At 47.0% G+C, this 22,598-nt stretch overlaps 1 long non-coding RNA gene across 1 annotated transcript; it reads left to right on the top strand.

Annotated features, from left to right (window-relative positions):
• The first annotated feature begins 7,523 nt into the window (after positions 1 to 7,523).
• LOC117867778 lies at positions 7,524 to 9,782 on the top strand. The gene is made up of 3 exons (XR_004643499.1): positions 7,524 to 7,767; positions 9,353 to 9,451; positions 9,664 to 9,782. It is a non-coding gene; the product is annotated as an uncharacterized LOC117867778 (long non-coding RNA).
• The last annotated feature ends 12,816 nt before the right edge of the window (positions 9,783 to 22,598 follow it).

Below are 22,598 nucleotides of genomic sequence, written 5' to 3' on the forward strand. Positions count from 1 at the left end.
CTCTCTCCCCTTCGCTTTGATTATTGAATTTTCCTATTTCTAACAGGGGGGCGGGCGGCGCGCAAAACCCGGACTGGATTCCAGCCACCCTCTGCCCCGGGCTGGTGAGGGGAGGGACGGGGAGGGGAAGGGGGGGGGGAGCGGCAGAGGGAGCCGAGCATGGAATGGACTCGGCTCCAAGCAGGCAGGGCACCCAGACAAGGGAGGGGCACCAGTAAAACCCGGACTGGATCCCAATGCCCTGGCAAGAAAAAGAGAGGGGTTGTCCCCACTTCCCATTCAACAAGGGCAACTCCGCCTTCTCCAGTCACCGGGGCACTTCCTTGCCCTGCCCCTGTCACAAGCGGATCCCTCAGTCCACTGAGTGCTTGCTCCTGGAAATCTCTAAACTCCCCAACTTTAGGCAACTTGCTGAAAGTTGTATGAAAGAACCTAGTTTTTGCAGCCTAGTGAACTCTGCCATCCTAGTTTCCTTGGGCTACATTTAGCTGAGATCCTTCCTTTCTCTATGGGATGGTCTATTCCTTTTAAGTGACAAAGGAAGGGGGCTGCTTATATCCTTAACTTGGATTTCATTAGCAAACCACTCTGAGTTTATTATAGTTTATGGCCCCAATCCTGCAAGTATGTATGCAGATGAGTAACTCTGCACCCATGGGCCCCAATCCTGTAATACACACCATGCCAGCAGACCCCTGCACTTGGGAACAGCCTTTAGCGGGCTCTGCCCAGGTACACAGGTCTGCTCTGCTTTGCAGGATCAGCATGATAAATTATCCCACCAGGGGAGTACTCACATGCCTAAAATTACTCCTATGTATATGTATATATGCATGCAGGAGCAGGTCTGTAGTTTACACTCTAATAAACTCCTTTGATTTTTAGTTCTAGAGTTAGCTTATATTTTATTAAACCAGTTAATATATAATTTATTTATATTTCATGGGCACAATCCTGCAAAGCAAACCACACAGAGCCCCTCTATCCACGTGGATCACTCTACAGGGATTGGGGCCTTCATTGTTAGCTCGGTATTTAAGGGCCCAATCCTGCAGATATTTACCAACACAAATAACTGCTCTCATGCACTCACTGGGACTATGTGGGATAGTAAAATTACACCCGTGTCTTAAGTGTTTGCAGGAATGAGCCGTGTGTGTAACTATAGACTTAGGCCCTAATCCTGCATGTTGTTCTGTGGAGGGGGACCCCTGCCTACAGACCCACTGAAGTCAATGGGTTTGCATGTGGGGGCCTATCCTATAAACATTGGGTAACTTTACTCATTCCGGCCATTCCACGCAATGAGTTCTAGGTCAGCACATCCATACAGAGCTCCTTGCAGGACTGTCTCGTTGATTCCTTGTGCGCCTGTCTGTACTGACCTGTTGTCTCTGGTCTTACACTATAAGCTCTTTGGGGCAGGGACTGTCTTTTTGTTGTGTCTGTACAGCACCTAGCACAATGGGGTCCTGGTCCATGACTGGGGCTTCAAGGTACTATCATAGTATAAATAAATAATAATTCAACCATCCCTCTGATCTCAGTGAGATGACTCATGCGAGTAAAAGTTACTTATGTGTATACGCATTTGTAGAAGGGTTGCCAACTCTTGTGATTTTATTGTGATTCTTGAAATATTTTACATTTTCCTTTGACCCCCAGCTCCTGGAGCCATGTGATTCCATGAGAATATCAGCTTTTCTTTTTAAAAAAAGTAAGTTTCTAGCTCTCGTGGTTGCCCAGAAAAGCTCATAAACATGCGTCAAGTGCTCCCTAAAGATGCAAAGCCAGAGGGCAAATGACAAAAACCCCAATTATTTTTAAAATCTTATGAATTTTGAGACAATCTCATGATTCGGGGGGGCCTGACTCATGAATATTGAACAGTTGAGGTCAGCAATACTGGTATGTTTAGTTAAATATTTAGGCCTTGATCTTGCAAAGACTTATACACATGGTGAACACTACGTACAGTGAGTAGATCCACTTCCGCAGGGTCTCAGTATGTAAAGAAAAACATTTGCATATGTATTTACAGGATCAGGGCCTTTGTTTATTTAGCTATTGTTTATTATTAATTATGGTTTAGCTATCAATTTTTACTTGCCAACACTGGGAAAGCAATAAATAGAGATAGAAATAGGGATATGCTTTTAAACTCAATTGAAATAACACAAGTACTGAGAGAGATTGTTGGAGGGACTGAGTGGGAAATGTTTATAAGTTGCTTTAAAAAAACAAACCTTAAATTCATATGCTAGAGAGATGCTGTCAGGTTAGCGATCACATATTTCTAAAGTGCATGTCTTTAGCTATAACTGAAATAAAACAGTAGGGGCCCAGCTGTGGAACATCTATCTATCTATCTTAAAGCTTAATGTGAAGTACCTGCTTAAGTCCTGCTGATGGCATTGGGACTTTGTTTTAAAACTGTTGCCATCAACATATTTAACCATGGAAAACATTTCTACTGGCATTATGGTTTGGAAGAGCTTGCTTTTAGCAAGACTTAGGTCGCAATTGGATCTGCAGAGACAGCCCCTAAAACCCTCATGAAGCCCCACTGAAGTCAACAGGGCTCCGTGGAGGTGGAAAGTTCTACCCACATGGATCCTACTGTAGAATCAGGATCTAAGTTTGGGAATGAATTTGGCCTGACAATGTCCCTTTAATGGGCCTGCTCCTGCAAAGACTTACGCATGCACTTAGCTTTACACACTGTAAGTATAGAGTCACAGGATGTCAAGTGAAGCAGGTGTACAAGACTTAGCAGAATCAGGCCTGCGCATGGCACTTTCTTTGAAGTCATTGAGAGTGTTGCGTGCAGGCCATCAACAGTACCGGAACCCAATCACATAGAAGTAAGCGGCCAGACAAAGGCCATGCTGGTAGACCCGGTCCTATGCAGACTTCAGTAGGGTTCCTTGCAGTTGTGGACCCCCTGCCTCATTGAGCAGTTTGGAAGGTCAGGGCCACGGTGCTCAGTTGAGGAAATACAAGGAAGGGGCTGACTGGGATTTGCCACACAGAATTACAATACATGAGCTCCTAGCATGGCTAAGTCATGTTTACTATTTGTTTGCATGAATAGATTTTTGTTTTCATTTCTTTTCTTCTTGAAAATTAAAAACAATAATGCCAACCCCACTCCTCCTGCCCTCAATAAATCATCTGTATCATATTGCCAACTGCTAGTCTTCAAAAATCATGAGTCAGACCCTCCTCCAAATTGTAAGAGATTTAAAACTCAAGAGATTTTTTAAAATAACAATACGTTCTTAGAGAGGTTATTTGCCTCTTGGTTTTTGAGCCTTCAGGTTCATATTTTCAAGCTTTTGTCTGTAGTCCTGAAGGCTGTAGAGATACTTTTATTTTTAATGAAAGCTGAGATTCTCATACAATCACAGGATTCCAGGAGCTGGGGCTTAAAAAAAAAACAACAAAATTTCATGACACTCAGGATAAAATTGTGAGAGTTGGCAACACACTGATTATAAAATAAAATGAGGATCTTGCTAGTTCTTTAATAATTCTGAAGTTTGCAGAAGGCTTCTTCAGCAACTCATTGGCCAAAAATTTATGTCTAGTCCTTTATTTAGAGCCCAAGCTCTTCCCCATGTACACCCTTCTGACCCTACCAAATTCTTGTGCTTGCAAGACTGGCATTCGTCATGTGTGTAGTTTACGTCTGGCAAGCCCAAAGAATAATGCACTATTGGAAAGTGCTTTGATATCACAGCAATGAGCTGCCCCACAATACACAGAGACAATTTCCCACAACGCAGTGTGCAGAAGGCAGCACAGAGAACACCAGGTTAGAGCTGGGCAAAATTTTTCTTCAGATAATGCTTATTCAGGTCAACTGAAATGTTTTGAAAATCTATGTTGAATTTGCTGTTGTTTTGGCTGAAAACAAAAAATCCCCCAAAGCCCAAACATTTTAATTTTCCAAGTCAGAACAACTTTTCATTAAGAATTTTACTTCCATTTCATTTTAAAAAAAGAAAAAGAAAAAACCTCAAAAATAAACATTTTGTTTGACCCCAAACAGCATTTTTTGACTTTTTTGTTTTGCAGCACAATTTGAAAAAAATTAATTTGGGGAAAATGTGTTGGGGTTAGTCACCGAACCAACAAATCAGTTATTCGTATAGCACTACACCGGGATGTTGCCTCCATACAACACACATTTTGCCAATACATCCCAGTGCTGTGAGCACACAATGCGCTGGCACAAGCACTCAAGCATGAATTCACTGTGCAGCATGACAGTGTTGCCGGTAGCCCTATGCTAGCAGAACTTCTGCCAGTGAAACTTTCTAGGGTAGACAAGGCCTTAGTGTTTCCTGCTCTGATTCTGTTATTCCCTCTTGGTAGATGCCACACCTTCTATGCCAATCTTGCCCATCCATCATCAATACCAACCTTCCCAGAACATTGTCTCATCTGGCTGAGCTGTGACCAGCCTAAGAAATTATTCACACAAGGGAAGTGAGGTTAAAAACAACAAGAGACGGGCTTGGATTAAAATGACAAAGGCATAAAAAGTCAGGCGGAAGGCTCTCTGTCCTCAGCTCACCCTGCTGTGACCTGGCTACTGCTGTAGTTAAACAGAGCAAGAGGGGTCCCATATAAGGGATGCCCTTTATTAGGAGGTATAAGGAAGCAGAGAATCAGGCCAAGAAGGCTTATTCCTGACCTGCTCAGATTGGACAATAATTAATAATAATACTAGCTCTTCTCATCATCAGATCTCAGAACGCTTTACAAAGGATCAATATCATTACTCCCATCTTCCAGACAGGGAAACTAATGCATGGAGAGGAGACATGACTTGCCCCAGGTCACCTACCAGGCCAATGGCAGAGCAGGGAGTAGAACCCAAGTCTCCTAAGTAACACTCTAGTGCTCTATCCACTACAACACACTGCCTCTCCTGGACGGCATTCCTCCCTGTGAAGAGGCCCACATGAGGCCTATGTCACTTTAAGTCCCTCATAGCAGAGTTGAATTTCTCGTATGGCCAATTAGTGGCATATGTGATGAATGAAGGGGACTTTGACATTGGGACTCTAGACCTCTGACCACTCAACCAAAATGGAGTCAGCCCCAGGATCCTTTTCACACAGGCCACCAAATAGCCATGGGCTTGTCACCACTGACAATGGCTATATCTTATGGCCATGCCAACATGCCAGCCATTCCCCACTTTTCTCACCCAACCCCAGCCGCAAGAATGTGGATGCCACAGAGTCATGCAGAAGAAAAGCATAGGGATTTGGGGGAGGGGGTGTGTCGGAAAATAAACAAATGACTCTGCAGAAGTAGCAGCCACTTTTTAACGGTAAATAGCATCATCCTATCTGGTTTCGTTTTTGGTTTTTACTGTCCACATATCAAAAGCAATTAGAGCGTATCATAGAGCCAGTTTGCAAAGAGCCATTTTCTTACATGCAACTTTTTCTTGTGAGTTTACACAAAACTCCAAACAAAAAAAATCACCCCAATCTTAAACCAATCAGCATCTGTGTGATGGGCCGGATCTTCAGCTGGTGTACATTGGCTTCACTCCATTGACTGCAGTGGGGCTAGGGCTGTTTACACCAGCTGAGGATATTGCTCTTTGTTTTGACACTTTATGTCACTTTCAAACATCAGAAACTATTTGTTTGGAAATTAACAAAACAAAACTAGGTAACCAGGCTTGACACAGGTCAAGTTCCAGGCCCACAGAACAGCCAGTCAGATTCTCGGCAGGTGTCAATCAAGTAAATCAGATTTGCTGATTTGCACCAGCTGAGGATCTGGTCCCATTGCTTTTATTTACAGATAGCATGTGAGGCCTAAAGGCCTGATGACAGGAATGGGATTTCCTGGGATTTAACTCCAGCTCTGCCACTGACTCACTGTATGACCTCAGACACATTACTTCACTTTTCTGTCCCTGTTTCCCTGTCTATAAAATGAGACCAAGACTATTTACTTACTTGCTCCAGAGGGGGGCGTGGGGTTTAATTAATCCATGATCATGAAGAGCTTTCCTTTGACATTCTGCTTATATGTTCCCCTATTACCGTTTATCTATCTTGTCTCTCTAGATTGTAAGCTGTTCAGGGCAAAGACTGTCTAGTACTGTGAGCCTCTGGTCTCATTGAGTCCTCTAGATGCCATACATAAAATAAATCAGCAACAATAAAACCAGTAAACAAAGCATTAAATAAATATAGGTTGTTTTACTCCTCTGACTGTGAAGTTGTGTTTGTAGTATCCTGTCTGTGAGAATAAAAATAAAACAAAGAAAATACAACAGAACCACACTAAATAATAAAATAAAATAATAATTAATCTGTACTGATACAGAACCACCTTCATGACTCAATGTTCTTTACAATCACTAATTAATCAATCCCACGCCAGCCTTCCAAGGCAGGTAGGTTTTACTGTCCCCACTTTATAGATGGGAAAACTGACTCACAGTCTTGCTTAAAGTCACAGAGTGAGTCAGTAGCAGAGCCAGGCACAGAACTGGCCTGTCCGCCCTTAGCTCTAAAGACTTGTTTACCCCAGAAAGTTGCCCGGGTTTAACTTACATCAGTTTTCAAAGTGATTTAGTTAAACTAGTGGTCCTGTGTGGTCGCTTTTCTCTGTTTAAGAGTTCAAGTTTATTCAAGTCCTTATTAAGAGGGGCTTAGTGGGTCATGGCTTAGACCAATTCTTAACCAAATTAAGCTGATGTGCAGTAGGCCTGGTTTAAATCAAAATAAGAGTGTCCACAGGGGGACTGCTTATTTTTCAATAAATCGGTTTAAAATTGTACTTCATTTAAACCCCACTCCCATTTTCTCATGTGGACAGGTACTGAGTCACTGGATCACAATACCGCTCCCAAACAGGCCTTATCCACATGGGCAAGCCACATCTATTGAACCAAAGAGGTGATTTGAAACCACTGCAAACTATAGGGGACGCTCTGATTTGGGTTTAAATCAGACTCATTTCAGTGTCACTTAAATTGGTTATGAATCAGTTTACATTAAAATAATCTAAAGGTGTCCACACAGGGGCTAGCACCAGTTTAACTAATCCAATTTAGGTGGAATAGGTGCAATTTTCTCATGTAGATAAGTGCACAGAAAGCGAGCACCTTCCCACGCTGCGAAGGGCCAGGGATATTTCTGTCTGGCAACATATGAAAACAGCAGCGTCTAGACTCGGACGCTTTTCTACACGGGTCGTTCTGAAGTGGGTTCCTTTTTCCCATCTGTGGGGCCGGCTTTAGCCTGTGCCCTCCTTGCTCACTGGGAACTCACAAACAAGCTGGCTCACCCTGCCCACTTTTTGACTGACTCCAAGAGGTCTGTGCCAGGCTGCCAGGATGCCAGTGGTGCGTTTAACAAGTGGGCAGCACCAAGCTGGCATGTGTAAAGCTGAGGTTAAGCTGGAGTTAGCAGGGAGCGCATGTCCACTTAGCAGGGTAATGGAAAGCGTTATTTATAGCTCAAGTGCAGAAAGAACCTTCCCCCCTCCAGACAAAGCAGTGTCCAGTAATGACAAAGTAATTACCTTTTTATTATTTTTCAATAGGATTCAGATCTAGTATGTCTGTTCCTCATGGGCCTGGCTGTTCTGATGGCTCAAAGCTTTCATCTCACTGACACGCTGGCTTGATGCTAAATGCTCCGAGAGGGTGTGGGATCGTCAGCCCTGCAAGCTGAGATGCAGCTGTTGCCACTTCGGAACAGGCCTGGGCGAAATTCTATGCAGGTGAGCCGACTCAGGGAGGGCCAGGCCCTCTCCGATACTCTGGGGTTTATTATTGTCTTTGACAGGAACAGGATTGGGCCCTGAGAACCTGCTCCAAAGCTCAGTGAAAACAATGGAAAGACATTGCTTCCTGTGAAACCGGGATCAGACCCTTAGTCAGGCAGAGCCTTGCTCCAGCACCCCTATGACACCATAATGGGCCCAATTTTGCCAAAGATATGGGCAATTGCAGGGGCTGAATAGCCCCAACTCCCATTAGCTTCAATGGAGAGATGGAAGGTGTTCAGGGGCTCTAGCACTTAAGTGGTGCCTGGGCCCCATGCTCCGCACAGGGGGTAATTTCAACCCACGTGAGCAAGGGGCATAAGCAATGTTTGTAAAGTGCTTTGAGATCCTTCGTTGGATGAGTCAGATCTGACGAGATCAGCTTGTCCAGTCAGTCCCTGCTTAAGGGTGTCAATTATCAAGGAGGGGAAGGAGGTTTCATTTTTTCTTGTTTTTCTTACATTATTAATTAATTCATCCACTTGCCTGTTACCTGGTAAGTGCAGCCAGTGTTTTTAGCTCTCTAGGAGATACACAACGAACCCAGTCCCCACGGTGCTCACAGTCCAAGGACACCATCCTGCAAACACTTATGCACCCACCTAACTGCTGCAGGCCAGTAGACCCGGCTGTAAAGGAATTACTCACAGGAGTCAAGCTAAGCACATGTCAATGTATTTGCAAGTGGGGGCCTATCAGACAGACACAAAGTTGGTGCTCCGATACCACGGTGATGGGTGCGCCATAAGAGCCTGAATAGAACAGAACGAAGAGAGGAAACATGGGGAAGGGCTGAGGAGACACTAGCTCAAGATTTGTTGCTAATGTTTCACTTCTTGTGGAATCATGGAAAATGTGGTTCGGCAGGAGGGTCTAGCGTGTGCGGGGGAGGGGGCTTTCAGTGGTATGGAAAAAAGCACCAAGGTGGACATAGGGGAAGGAGACAACTTGGGCATCAAGACTGGCATCCCTGGTGCCATTTTCACTGTCATCTTGAGCTAAAGCCATGGGGGCTGGGCACCAGCAGAGCTGGGTTCTGCTTCTGGCTCAGCCAGTGCCTCCCTGTGTGGCCTCAGCCCAGTTGCTTAAGCCTCAATTTTTCCAAATTAGCCTCTGATTTTGGGTGCCCAACCTGGCACACTCAGGGCCTGATTAGCATCACTACCGAGCACCCATGACTCTCAGCAAAGTCAATGGGAACTGCTCATCAGCCTCGATTCTGGGCACCCGCAGCAGTCATCAAAGGCTGATTCTGAACTTGTACATCTACACTGCAATTAGACGCCCGCGGCTGGCCCAGGCTTAGGCTCCAGGGCTGCTTAACTGCAGTGTAGATGTTTGGGCTCGGGCTGCCACTCCCACCTCGCAAGGTCCTAGAGCCCAGGCTCCAGCCTGAGTCTGAACATCTACACTGCAATTAACAGCTCCTTAGCCTGAGTCAGCTGGCACGGGCCAACTGCAGGTTTTTAATGGCAGTGTAGACATACCTTCAGTTACCTGGTCTGTAAAGGGAGGACTATGATGCTTCTCTGCCTTCCAGAGGCTTGTGGGGCTTCAAGAATGAATCTCCGCAAAGGGCAGTGAGGTCTTTGGATGGAGAGCGCTAGAGATGTCCAGCTCAGAAATGCTTCATTCTCCGGTGAGATTCCCCCTTTAATACATATCCCCCCGCTCTCTGCTGCATATTCTCTTCACGCTCCCCCCTTCCCTTTGTTCTCCTGTTTCCCATCTCCCTCCCCCACCTCGTGTCTTCAAAAAGCCCCCAGAGTGTGGGCGCAATAACCCACGTAGCACCCCAGGCTCTTGGATTTATTTTGAGATCTGCTGCTTGTTTGTTTATTTCCCTTTTAGCGCACCCGGCAAGGCCTGCATGGCAGGAGATGTGAAGGGAGGTGATTATGGGAGACTATTTCCCCTTGCTGCTCATTCACAACAAACAAAGAGCAATGATTGATGATTAAAAATGCATTCTCTGGGCTTGTTTTCTTTTGTTTTACCATTATGGAGATATTATAAATACTGAATACTAATCAATCCAGACCTGGCGGGACCTCGCAGACCTTCTGCAAGCCAAGGGCTTTGCTCTTCTTTGCAACCTCTGCAGTTCTCCCTTCCTTGCTTTGTTTCTAAATTAAACAACTAGCGGAGCCTGCATCTCAACCATGTAGGATTATCCCATCCTGGGGTGAATTCACATGCCATGGACCTCCCCCACTCCTGTCTGGCCCTACCCTGCCCTGGGTAAGAGGCTGAGCCATGGCTTACTCTCTGTCTTCCTGCAACCCAGGACACCCCGCCCCCCAGTATTATCTGCCCTGTCCTGCGGGGGAAACAGAAATTTACTCCCCAAGCTGGACAACCTCTTATGGAGATGCTTCCCATGCAGGGAGCTGGAAGCCCCATGAGTTTGCACTCACAGCTGATTGCTGGCTTGAGGAGGTAGGGATCATAAGGGAAACTTGGCCGGATCTAATAGAAAGGCCACCACATTGCACCTTGCCCAGCCCGGCCTGCATGGTAGCACAACCCTGGTGACCCTGGCTTCACCTGACTCCTCAGCCCCACCCTGGGTGAGGAGAGAACTAGGGTAAATGAATACTCCCCATCACCACAGCCCAGTCCCTCTAGAGTATCCAGGGATGTGGGGTTGCTGCAGGGTCATGAGGAATCAGAGAGCCCCTCCATCCTTGGGCTTCTGCTTATTGCTCTCTCCACTTGTGGAAGGAGAAGGGGTCATTTGGCTCATTAAATATTGGGCTTCCATCACAATCCATGGGCACTACTCTGGCTGCCTCCTCTGGGACTGAAGGGAGATTTAGTCTCCATGTTCCTTCCAGCCAATGCTCCTCCCACCCGACCCCACACACCCCAACGGATTTGCTGTGGGATCCTCTTACTGGTTTTTAGCTCTACCTTTGTGCTTCTCCCTGGTGTCTCTGTGCAAAGCCGAAGGGCCAAGTCCGATTCCGCAGCATTACACAATGTCCAGATCAACAGCAAACCCAGCGGCACCTGCATTCTTTTATATTTATTCTGTCACATTAACAGCTCACTCTTGCTTGCTCCCATGTCAAATCCAATCGCCTTGGACTGGGCACTTCAGACAAGATTGATCAAAATCACCAGCTCCAACTAGGAGAGTCGCCCTCTCCAGGGCCTACAGTAACACCCCTCTCTGATCATCCCTTTCCTGCGGGACTTCCAGAAGCACTCAGAGTTGGGCCTAGCTCTGTCCTCCATTGAGTCAACAGTAAAACTCCCATATGGCAAAGCTCCTGTGGATCTCAGTGGGAGCAGAGCTCGGCTAATGCTGAGCACTTGCCGAAGTTCCACCCTGAAAGCAGAGTCGGGTCCCTAGCCTGCTACCTGCTACACTCAGACAGACCCCAGGTCACTCACTGAATCCCAGTGAAGCTGCTGGGGCTCTGCATGGCTGCCGGCATGGGTCAGATTGCAGGATCGGGACCTTAGTGGGCACCGATGTATCCTGTTTTTATTGTGATTGGAATCAGCAGAGGAACAGCTGCGTTCAGCTGGAACATATCAGGAAGGAAAAGCAAGAAAATCTGAGCCGGGCTAGCAAGAAATTTTAGTGTGAACCACACTTCAAGGAACCGTAGTGTCTTCTTATCTTAGAGCCCGAGGATGTATTTTACGTACATAATTCCCTGATCATCTTAATGCCACATCTATCCCTTCGGAGGATGGTGTTACACTATTTAGCCACCAATGCCAAAAGTTTACAATCTCACCATCATCTCAGCTTTCTTAACAACTTTAAACACATCTGTCTTATCAAACAGCGAGAGCCCAATCCAAAACCCACTGGAAAGACTCCCATTGCCTTTGACGGGCTTTTGGATCAAGCCCTTGGTTGGTCATTTCTTTCTTTAAATATTGTATCTCTACATTGATCTTTGTATCTCACTTCTCTTGGGCATGCATGGAATCTTCCTCTCCCTTTGAAATCCAGGAAGCTTTTCCACAGATTCATCGAACCAAAGAACAGACAGGTTCACTGTGATCATCTAGTCTGACCTCCTGGATAGCACAAGCCAGAGAACTCCCCCAAAATAGATCCTGTTTGAATTAGAGCAGATCTTTTTAGAGGAACACCCAGTATTGATTTAAAAATTGCCAGGGATGGAGAATCCACCACGGCCCTTGGTACATTGTTCCAATAGCTAATTACCCTCTCTGTTAAAAATGTATGCCTTATTTCCAGTCTGAATTTGTCTAGCTTTTACTGCCAGCCACTGGATCCTGTTATATACTTGTCTGCTAGACTGAACAGACCATTATTAAATATTTGCTCCTTGTGTAGATTCTTATAGATTGTGATCAAGGCACCCCTTAATCTTCTCTTTGTTAAGCTAAATAGACTGAGCTCCTAAAGCCTATCATTATAAGGCATGATTTCCAATCCTTTAATCCTTCTTGCGACTCTTCTCTGAGCTCACTCCAATTGATCAACACCTTTCCTGAATTGTGGGCACCAGAACTGGACACAGTATTCCAGCAGCAGTCACACCTGTGCCAAACATAGAGGTAATATACTCTCCTTACTCCTGTGCGAGAGTCCAGAAGAGCGGCATCACCTGGCAGTTTGTATGGAAGAAACTTTCAAGTAATTGCACCCTAACACAGTGGTTCCCCTTTGTGGACTCAGTCAAGCCACTCCTCCTTGCTGTGTCTCACTATGTATCCATCTCACTGGGGTGCTGCAAGGCCAAGACACATTGCAAAGTGCTTTGCAGAGGGTAAGGTTATTAACATTATCTCTCAAATTCCTGACGCTTGGCCTTGAGTCTGCAAAATAACCTTCTCCTGTGATGCCGTTTCGCACAAGATTGGCCCAAAATTCTGGACCATGTTTTGCCCTTTCGCAGCATCGGAAAATGTATCATTAAACACAGATTGGTTTGGATCAATCTACGGCTATCCCCTTTAATGCTGATATATCAGCATACAGTGACTGGTTACAAAGGAAGTGTTTCCTTTGACTACATTTTCACCTTTTATGTGTACTTTCACCCCAAATGTCCTAACGCTTCTGTTTATTTTTTTAGCACAATGACTATCAAAGGAAGGAATGTGTGCGTGAGTTTATATTCCATTGCCTTACACTGGACGGCTCAAGTGTGGATATTTTGCCTACAAATGGCTGGCTGATAAAGGGGATCAAAGCCTAGATATTTCTGTAGCTAAGATAAATTCTCTTTTAGCTCACGTGGTAGAGGCCTGTACTTTTGGTTCAGTAGGACCCAAGTGCTAGCCTCATTGATGACAGTGAACTTATTCAGGAATAATCTGGATGGCTCTCAATGAGTCCAGCATCTGAATGGCCCTTTTGGAACTGCTACCTTTAAGCATCACTTTCCTTGTAGCCTGATAAATGCACTGGCAGTTTTGTTTCTATGCAGCAACAGTGCCCCTCAGGGGATGGTTAGTGCATTGCGTAAGAGGGTCCCTGGAGGAAAGAGCCACTCACTGTTTTCTTTATTTTAAAGGTGCTTCTTAAATGACTTTTCCCTGCACTACTACCACATACGGGAAACAGACTGGGCTGATTTTTACCTAGCAGGGAAAAAAAGAAATCACCTGTCAGAGTCCAGACTAAAGAATGAGCCCAGAATGGGATACTTGGATTAAATGCATAGAGAATATTAAAAATCTATAGATCCCCTCTGGTCCTTCTCCCACTGGCCTATGCAGGACAGTTCTCAACAGGACATTTACTAGTGCACAGGACTATGGAGGATGCCACAATTGCTGGATACAATTCTCTGGTCTGCACCATGCAGCAGGTCAGACTAGATGATCCTATTGGTCCCCTCTGGCCTTAAACTCTATGAAGATATCCATTAGATTTAAATGTCACAATCAATGAGGCCTCCGCTAGCTTCCCTGGGTGACTGCTCCACAGCCTCATAGATCTCACTGCCAGGGAGTTTTTCCTGATACTCAGCCTAAATGATCTCTTCCTTCATTTCACCTCATTTCTCTTAGGCATGCTAAGGGATTCCTCTTTCCTAAGTATTAACACCCTTGATGTGTCTGTAGGCTGTTACTATCAGATCCTTTGCCTCGTTACCCACTGCTTAGCCAAGCTCTATGTTTGTAACTCATTTAATAATCGCGCCAGGATACCGGAAAGCAAAGAATCCATGTATGAGCGTTGAGGGAATCAGTCCCTTGGATCTGTGATTAGACACAAGGAAAGGAAGACTGATGTTGTAAACCTACAGTCCTTCTCAAGATGGAGTCTAAGTTTTGTAGAAGCAGTGTAGGATGAACATCATCATTTGGCTTGTGCTTGTCCAAAGTTTATCCACGTCCCCTGAGTTTCTTGGGTGAGAACAATTAGATTGGGATTCTCAGCAGGACAGGTTCCCTGCTCTCAGTCTTTCTGTTGGTATTTTAGCGCTTCCTCCCCTGGATGAAACCCAGGAGTGCAGAAGTCGATGGAAATGGAAAATGCTGGGTCAGGGAGAAGATATTGGGGCGGGGGGGAATAAACAGATCTATTTTGAACCTCAAAGAACTCATTTAGTTTGAAGGTGTGGGTCAGTTCAGTACAGGAAAAAATGTCAAAGAGGCTGGCACAGAGTATGGGCAGTGTCAGTTTAATAACTGATCTGCCCTTTATCAGAGGACTGTCTATCTCCCACCCTCATAGCAGGACGGACTCCACAATTTATTAGGTCTTTTCCACCTGTGACTTCTCCTAGTCTGGTCTAGGGAGTATTATCTAGTGGCTAAGCAGATCCTGTCAGACCCTGGTGAAGTCACTTCACCATTCCATGCCTCAGTTTACCCCTCTGTAAAATGGGGACAGGGCTAGCTACCATGTTCACGGGGAAGCTGTGAGCCCAAACTCACTGTTCATAAAGAGCTTTGAGAGCTCATAGAAGGGCAATTCGTCATTGTCTTATTTCTCTCTGATTTGACTTTTCCCACCAGGATTATTTATTTTCTTATCACCACTCTGTGCGCTGGGTTTCCACACAGAACAATTTGCACCAGCAAAGACTGAAGGGACTTTTTCCCCGCTCTTGGCTTCAACTTAACAAACATGCAGGCCCATAAATTCTCCAGCACAAAGCATGAAAACAGTGTAAAACCCTGTGGGCTGTAACCAAAGGAGAATGAGTATTCATCCTCCAGAATGATACTGACACTGCAGACTATCCTTACCCTCTCTCACTTCCCATGTCCTGCCCTCCCCCCGCCCCATACAGTATTCTGACCTCAACACACACTCTCAGTCTGGCCAGTGGAATCTGAGTCCATTGACACTACTGATCAGGGCACAGGGCTGTCTGCAAAACCAGTGGGTGGATGGACAACTCCCATGTGAGAAATAGCCCTGCACCAAGCAGGGAATATGGGTAAGGTATTTGGAGCCCATGATCTATTCTACATTTGGGATCCCATTCCTTTCATGGGCACTGACAGAAAACCCATTTGGTTCCCAGTAACCAGTCCTGGCTTCAGCTGGAGATGCCTTAAAGAGGAATCAGTGCTACACTGAGGCCTGGTGGGTAGAGCTCAGTGTGCTCTCAGCAATGCAATGCACTCCAATCTGCGTCTCCGGGCTTTCCCCATCTCTGCTTTTTGGGTAGGTTCCAGATAGCTCTCCTTCCTGCTCCAGCAGTACAAACACACAGTACCCGAAACACCTATGGAAATACAAAGGTCACTGCACTGCGTGTGGGAGTGTTTGCAAGGGCTGGTTCCCAGAGGGAAGGCAGAGCGCTCCGCCCATACAAGGGCCAGCTGCAGTAGGACCAGGACATTTTCCACCATGATGCCATCAGTAGGGGGAAGCCACTGGTAGCTCAGGTAGAAGCTTCAAGCGGCGTCCCATGGAAGCCCAGAGCAAGAAGGCTCTTTCCACTCCAATGAGAGGCCATTGCACATTCTTTTGGAACAGTTTCAGGCTCAATACCAGAGTCCTTGTTTGCGTTAAGCTCTCACAGACTCCATCTGAATAAAGAATTCAGGACTCGCCTCTGAGGCTACACTTACATTACGGGTTAGGGGTGGGATGCCACGCTTGTGTACACATACACATGCTAAGTCTGTGAGAACTGGCACAAGTAGGAACAACAGCATAGCCATGGTAGCACTGGCCCGTGGCAGCAGAGGCCTGGCTAAGCCGTGCTGAGTACAAACCAGCCTGAAACCGATGGGAATGTACCCAGGGCTCAGCTGTGTCTCCACTGCCGCTACCTGTGCTACTGTGGCGACACTACTACTTATATTCATGTTAGGACGATGAGAGCTAGCGGGAGTGTGTGTGCAGAGCAGGGGAATCCCACCTTAGCTTGTAGTGTCAACATAGCCTCAGATTTACATGGCCTGGAGAGATGGGGCCAGATTCAGAAGGGATGTGTAAGGTAGGGTAAGTTGGACCTCCTTATACTCCATTCCACTCCCCTACACTGGCTACAGCCTCAGCCCAGCCAAGCACTTCAGTGCACATTTAACTGCAAGAACCTATGACTCCAATTGGTTTTGATTAACTGTTGAGCCCATTGACTTCAGTGGAGTGACTCACCTGCTGAAGTACTTCGCTGGGTCAGGGGATTACAGAGTTATCCAAAGCCCCTGGGGGTACATCTACACAGCAAAGAAAAACCCACAGCTGGCCCATGCCAGCCGCCTCAGGCTGCGGGGCCGTTTCATTGCTGTGTAGACTTCCAGGCTTGGGCTGCAGCCCGGGCTCTAGGACCCTGTAGGGTGGGAGGGTCCCAGATCTCAGGCTCCAGCCTGAGCCCAGAAGTCTACACAGCAGTGACACAGCTCCACAGCCCGGCACAGGCCAGCCGCGGGTTTTTCTTTGCTGTTAGACATACCCACGGAGTCAATGAGGGTCTTTTCATTAACTTCAATGGATTTAGAACCAAGCCATTAGTCTCCATTAAACTCACTTAAATGACCAAATTAAGCTAACTTCATATGCGACAGGTGTTAATTTGAGGATGTCCACGCTGGTTTTAATTAAATTAACTGAAAACCAATTTTAGTTAAACCGGTGCACATTTTGTTTGTAGGGAAGGCTCTGGCACACACAAACTTTCACTTGGTTAATTAAACCGATTTAGTTAAACCAGTGCACACCCCTACGCAGACACATTTATATTGATTTAAAATAGTTTATATTGGTGGGCTTACAGGGTCAAGTGAAACTGAGGTATGGCATGTTTAGACCAATGTGAAAGTGTCCACATGCAAAGCTGCACCAGTGTTACTAAAGTGGTTTAAAATCACACCTTTAGTTAAAGTGACGTAACTTTGTGTTTAGACCAAGCCTTGGATTCCCTTAAACCTACTCACTCACACCCACTCAACAGATGTGTAAGGCAGTGCAAATTCATGTCATTTCCATGTTGATGAGCCAAAAGTCAGTGCACAATAAAGTAGCCCATGCCTCCAATTATTCAATTAAACCCTGCAATAATTTGACACAAACATCTCCGGGGCGATTTTCAGAAGTGCCTGGGGGATTCAGGAGCCTCAGGGTGCCACTGCTCTCAAATCCCCGTTGGTGCTTTTGAAAACTTCTCTCCTGTTTAGTTAGCTAAAATGGAGAAAAGAAAGCAGGTGGAAAATGCAAAGGAAAACTTCAGAAAGCTAGGGTGAAGCTCAGCAGCTAATCAGCCCAACAGGGTGGGGAAGGCAATTTACTGCTATAAAGTGGACCTGCGTTTCATTCCCAGTGAATGTTATCACCTTTGATAAGTGATACGCACACACATTTAGACATTTCTTTGTAAAAAAGCAAAGTGCAACCTTATAATAAAAAACCACCAACAATTTCAAACCCAGGCTGCCCATGGGAGCAGGCACCTGGCAGCGAGAAACTCATTCCTTCCCTGTCCCAAAGAGCTCGCCTTTAGCCCCTGGTCATGAGCTGAAGTTACTGTAAACACGGCCTTCTAAAGTCACCAAAAAAGTTCAGCACCCCATGCAGGAAGGATCAGTTTACACCATCTAATTTTTCTTTCTGACTAATACATTAAGTCAGATATCGTTTCCTGCTCAGAGGCTATTTCTCTGTTCAACCACACTCCTTCTCCTCCTCCTCCTCTTCTTTCAAATCCTCCCCACACCACACGCCTTTCTGACCCTTCTCTTCCCATTTCCTCCACTGTCCTCCTGTTATTGTTTTTATCCCCCAATCCACCTCCCTCTGGGTCCAATCCAGCAGGGTGCTGAGCTCCTCTTGGGAAAGACTGAGCGCCAGTGGACTCAGGGGGAGGCAAGAGGGCTGGGCAACACCCACGACTTTCAAAGCAACTCACGAGATCAAACCTCTGCCCCTTTTCTCTCCCTCTTGATTTCCCCTATTTTGTCTGAGCTGATGGGGCCCTGATTCAGCTCCTACTGAACCCAACAGGAGTCTTTCCACTGACTTCAATGGAAATTGGATCAGACCCATGCTGAGCGCCCCAAACCAAGGTAAATCCTAGGAGGTGCTGAACATCAGCAACTCCCATTGGGCCAAATCCCGAACGCCACATTCTGGCCTTACTCAAGCTAACTCCCATTGGAACAGGGAGTGCCTGGCACCTCTCAGGATCTGGCCCCCAGCAAGGGCCTGGCACTTTTAGCCTGGTGTGCAGCACAGAGGGAAGATGTTAAACCAGGTGCCAGGCTTCAGATCTGGGGATAATGGACTCAACCCTCTGAGGATCAGGCACACAAAACTGCCACTGACCTCCACCAGCACAGAATACTGGCAGCTCCTATGCTCTGTGTGCGCTCAGGCAGGCCTGTACGGCTAGTGTGCACAGAAGGGGCAATGCGGCTCTCAGGAACAGAAGTGCAAGGCGGGTTAGCTAACAAGAACCTGAGCAGCAAGACTAACCGTGAGCGTAACACAGAGGCCACGAAAGGCACTAGCCAAAGCAGCCAGAGGCTGGCTGGAGTAAGGGCATTATGGGTAATGGCAAGTAAACATTTTGGGAATTCTCCCAGCATGCATCTGTGCCAAGAGAGAACTCCTGATGTGCCCTTCACCTGTTCCTCCTGCCCATAGGTGGACGACAGCACCCAAACTATTTAAACATGGGCAACACTTGCTAAACCCAACCCCCCAAATGAGGTTAGACTTGGCTTAAATGCCAGTACCTGCCTGCCCCCTAAATTTGAGTTTGGCTCATTCACAGTGGGCCAAATTTTGAATTGCTGACTCCAGTAAATCTCCCACTGATTTCAATGGGAGGTTGAGGACTTCCAGGTTTGGCCCCGAATTGCTGTGGGCAGAAAGTGGTGGGCGAGTCCCTGGTGGCTTCACTTCTCTCTCCCTGTATCTCAGGAAGGGCATCCTACTGGCTCAAATGCTGCAAGGGCAGCAGCCTCTTTGGATGATCCTTGCTGGAATTTCACTAGTCCCAGTAAAGCTCCCTGCAGACAGAAAGGGGAAATAGCTCTGTGCGCTGCTTCTCTCCTGCACCCAAACATGGTATCTGCATCCAGGGACCAATGACTTAAAAAGGACTTCAAAAACAGGCATTATTTGTCATCGGGAAGGGCTATAAAAAGAAACACTTCTCAAGTAGTGAGTGTGAATACCATTACTTTACAGATTCGAGGGAAAAAAAGCAGATAACCTTGGGGAGACCCGACCTTCCAACAGGTTCAAATAACTTTACCATGCTCTCGCTCTCTCTCACACACGCACACACAAGCTGTCACACAAACATGCACATGCTCTCACATGCATGCAGGCTCCCATGCATGCACACAGGCTCACCCCACCACACACATATCCATTGATATAATACAAACAAAAGAAAAATCACCCCCTCACTCAGTGCTGCAGGGATTAGAATTGGTTTGGAAAAGAGAGTGAGACGATTGGTCCATACTAAGAGTGTCCGGATCATTAAAAGAACAAAGCCAGGGCACCTTCAAACAAAGCTCCTAGTTTTCTGGGCTACAAAGCCAGCCTCAGCTCGCTAGCCATGCTGGGTCAGTGTCATATCACAGGGATCCCTCTAAGTGTGGGGAATTTCAAATCTGGATCAGAACTTTGCAGCCAGTTCCTGTCTCTACAATGGGTGGAACCAAACTCGCTGATCTGACCCCTTGGAAGAACTCTGGGAAAGGTTTGTATAGCTCAGTCTCTCGTGCTCCCAGGGTTTTGCTGCTGGCCATTGACTTGGCTCACTGGTATATGCTGCACGGCACTGTGTGCCTTCTCCAGGTTTAAAATGTGTGGCTGCTTGAGAGATGAGGAAGAGAGGACTGAGCCTAGTGGCCCATAGTGCACATTAACCGGAAGACAAAGAGGATCTCCTTGCTTTTTCTTCGAAGGTCACAGCTCCCTTCCAAAGAGCCAACATCTCACCATGCACTATGCCAGGTGAGACTGAATTGGACTTCCCCTGCCAAACCAGCTGGGGATAAATATCCTGCTCTTACACCAAGAGGGCTCCGTTTTCAGCATCTTCTGAATATTCTATGCAGATCCTTGGCAATGCTAATAACAATGCTTTGTGTTCCTCTAGCCCCTTCCATCCACGCATTTCACAGCGCTTTGCAAACACTACGTGGCTTGCCGTTCAGGAGTGCCAAGTACCTCCAATTGGAGCTGCAGATTCTCAGCACTGCTGAAAATCAGACCCTCACTAACTACCCAAATGGCACCCAGAAGAGATTGGTGCATTTGTTACCCCCCACTGGTCATCTTCTAAAACATTGTCACTGCACGGTGCCCTGAAAGCCACGGCAGGGGCATGGCATGTGCGCTTTGAAAACAAAATTATTCTGACCAAAAAGACAGTGTTATTTCACAGCTATGTTAGCTGAGGAGCAGAGAGAGGCAGTGACTTGCCCAAAGCCATGCAGTGAATCAGTGGCAAAGCCAGATAAAAAACCCAGGTGTCCTGCTCCCCAGGCCCCTGCTATTGTCATTGGCTAATATACAGATTCCCTTCCTGCTAGGGAAAACCATCATTTTTCCCTTTCCATATTTTCACAGCTAAAAATATAAGGAGGGAGGCAAATGGGGGAACTTCACTGAATTTTGCAAAGATGTTTTTAGTGCAAAAGCATGAGTCTTGTGCTTCTGGATATGGGGCCTGTTCCAAAGCTCATGAAAGTCAGTGGGCGTCTTTCCACTTATTTCAATGGGCTTTGACTTGCCCTCATGGTGAACTGCCCTGTCATTCTGGGCTTGATTCTGATCTCAGCTACACTGGATAACTGCAGTGAAATCAGTGGAGTAACTCCATATTTGCCCCAGGTACCAGCATCTGGCCCTGTGTGAATTTCAGCATCTTTTTCATGGCTGTTAGTAAAAATAACCTCATTTTTGCAAACATGACCCAGTAAAGCAGTTCCACTTACTCCAGAGCCGCGACAGGCGGAAACCCTCCTGGGGTCTGATTTCTGAGCAGATCTTCAGCTGGGTGTGAATCAGTCTGCTCCATGGAGCCAGACCAGCTTATGACCACCGAGGATCTACCCTCCTCCACATGCAATATGGAAGGGTCAAATGCAGACTGGCAGGATCACACTCAGCGATGCAGGTGGATGACAGACACCCAGGGCAAGCGTGAGGCTGTGAGATAGCCAGCTGCAGCTCTAATCTATCAATCTCCAGAGAAGACATGTCCTGGCATTTGAAGAGCACAGGCTGTGAGAGCCACTCGGCTGGCTGAGGCAAAGTTTCCTGTTCAGGCAGTCCCACATGCCACGCTGCCTGCACCGTCCCTAGCCTGAGACAATGCGAGCGCTGTGCTGGGTGGTTCTTTGAGCTGCACAGGGCTAAGCAGCCAGGATATGCTGGTGCAGGGGGCAGAGGAGAATCCTCCAGGCCTGTCGCTATTGCACAGGATGGGGGGGTAGCACCCGGCTCTAGGCCTGGAAAGAAGAGAGTGATGGGGGCTGGAGAAAACAGGGCTGGAGCTGGTGCTTCGCTGGCGATTGCTGGTGCCTCCTGAGAAGCGAGGAGTGGCCTTCACAGGGTCAGACAGCAACTGTGAAACTCAAAATGAAAACCCCGAACCCAACCCCCGCACCCAGAAGCCTCAGCTGCTGGCTCCCTGCAGCTGCCGAGGAGGCTCTGATGAGGAGTGCTAGTCACTGAGTAAAAATCCACCAAAGAGATGACCTCACAAAGCATTCTCCGTCTGACAGTGCTCTCCACACAAACTGGCTTAGGGCTGGACTGGCAGATGCTGCAAAGCTCCACTACTCTGCCGTGGGTAGGGCACTGAAATTCTGGAGGGGCTGTAAGGACTGGCCCTTAAAGCCGTGCTGAGTGCCCTGGAGACCTGCCCGTGGAAGCACAGTGATCCAGCTAAGGTCCTTTCCCCAGGCGGCACAGTGCAGGGTCTGCTCTGATTCATGGTCAATGAACAAAGCCAGCCAGCCCTTCCCACCTGCCTGACGCTGGTGCAGGCCTCATTGGCTCATGCATCTCACAGCCACAGGAGAGCAATCCTTGGAGCAGATTGCTTTACCCACTGGCAGTGGGTTCGGGTATAGCCCTATGGCCGATGTCCTTTGCACTTTGCTCTCCTCATTGCAGGGAAAACACCACATTCCCCTGGTAAGAGCAGCAATTAGGAAAAGCACCAAGGGGGAAGAAAAACACAGAATGGGGGGGCAACCCATTGACACTAGAACCAACCCGAACCTCTGCTGTGAGCAGGTTGGACTTCCTCTTTGCAAAGCGGGTCACCAGAGAGAGCCGCGTTGTGCAGAAGAGCGGGTAGCAACATGAACTAACACAGTGAGGATGGCCCCCTTGACTAGTAGGAGGCACT

The sequence above is a fragment of the Trachemys scripta genome, chromosome 19 (assembly GCF_013100865.1).
Source record: "Trachemys scripta elegans isolate TJP31775 chromosome 19, CAS_Tse_1.0, whole genome shotgun sequence".
Taxonomy (NCBI): domain Eukaryota; kingdom Metazoa; phylum Chordata; order Testudines; family Emydidae; genus Trachemys; species Trachemys scripta.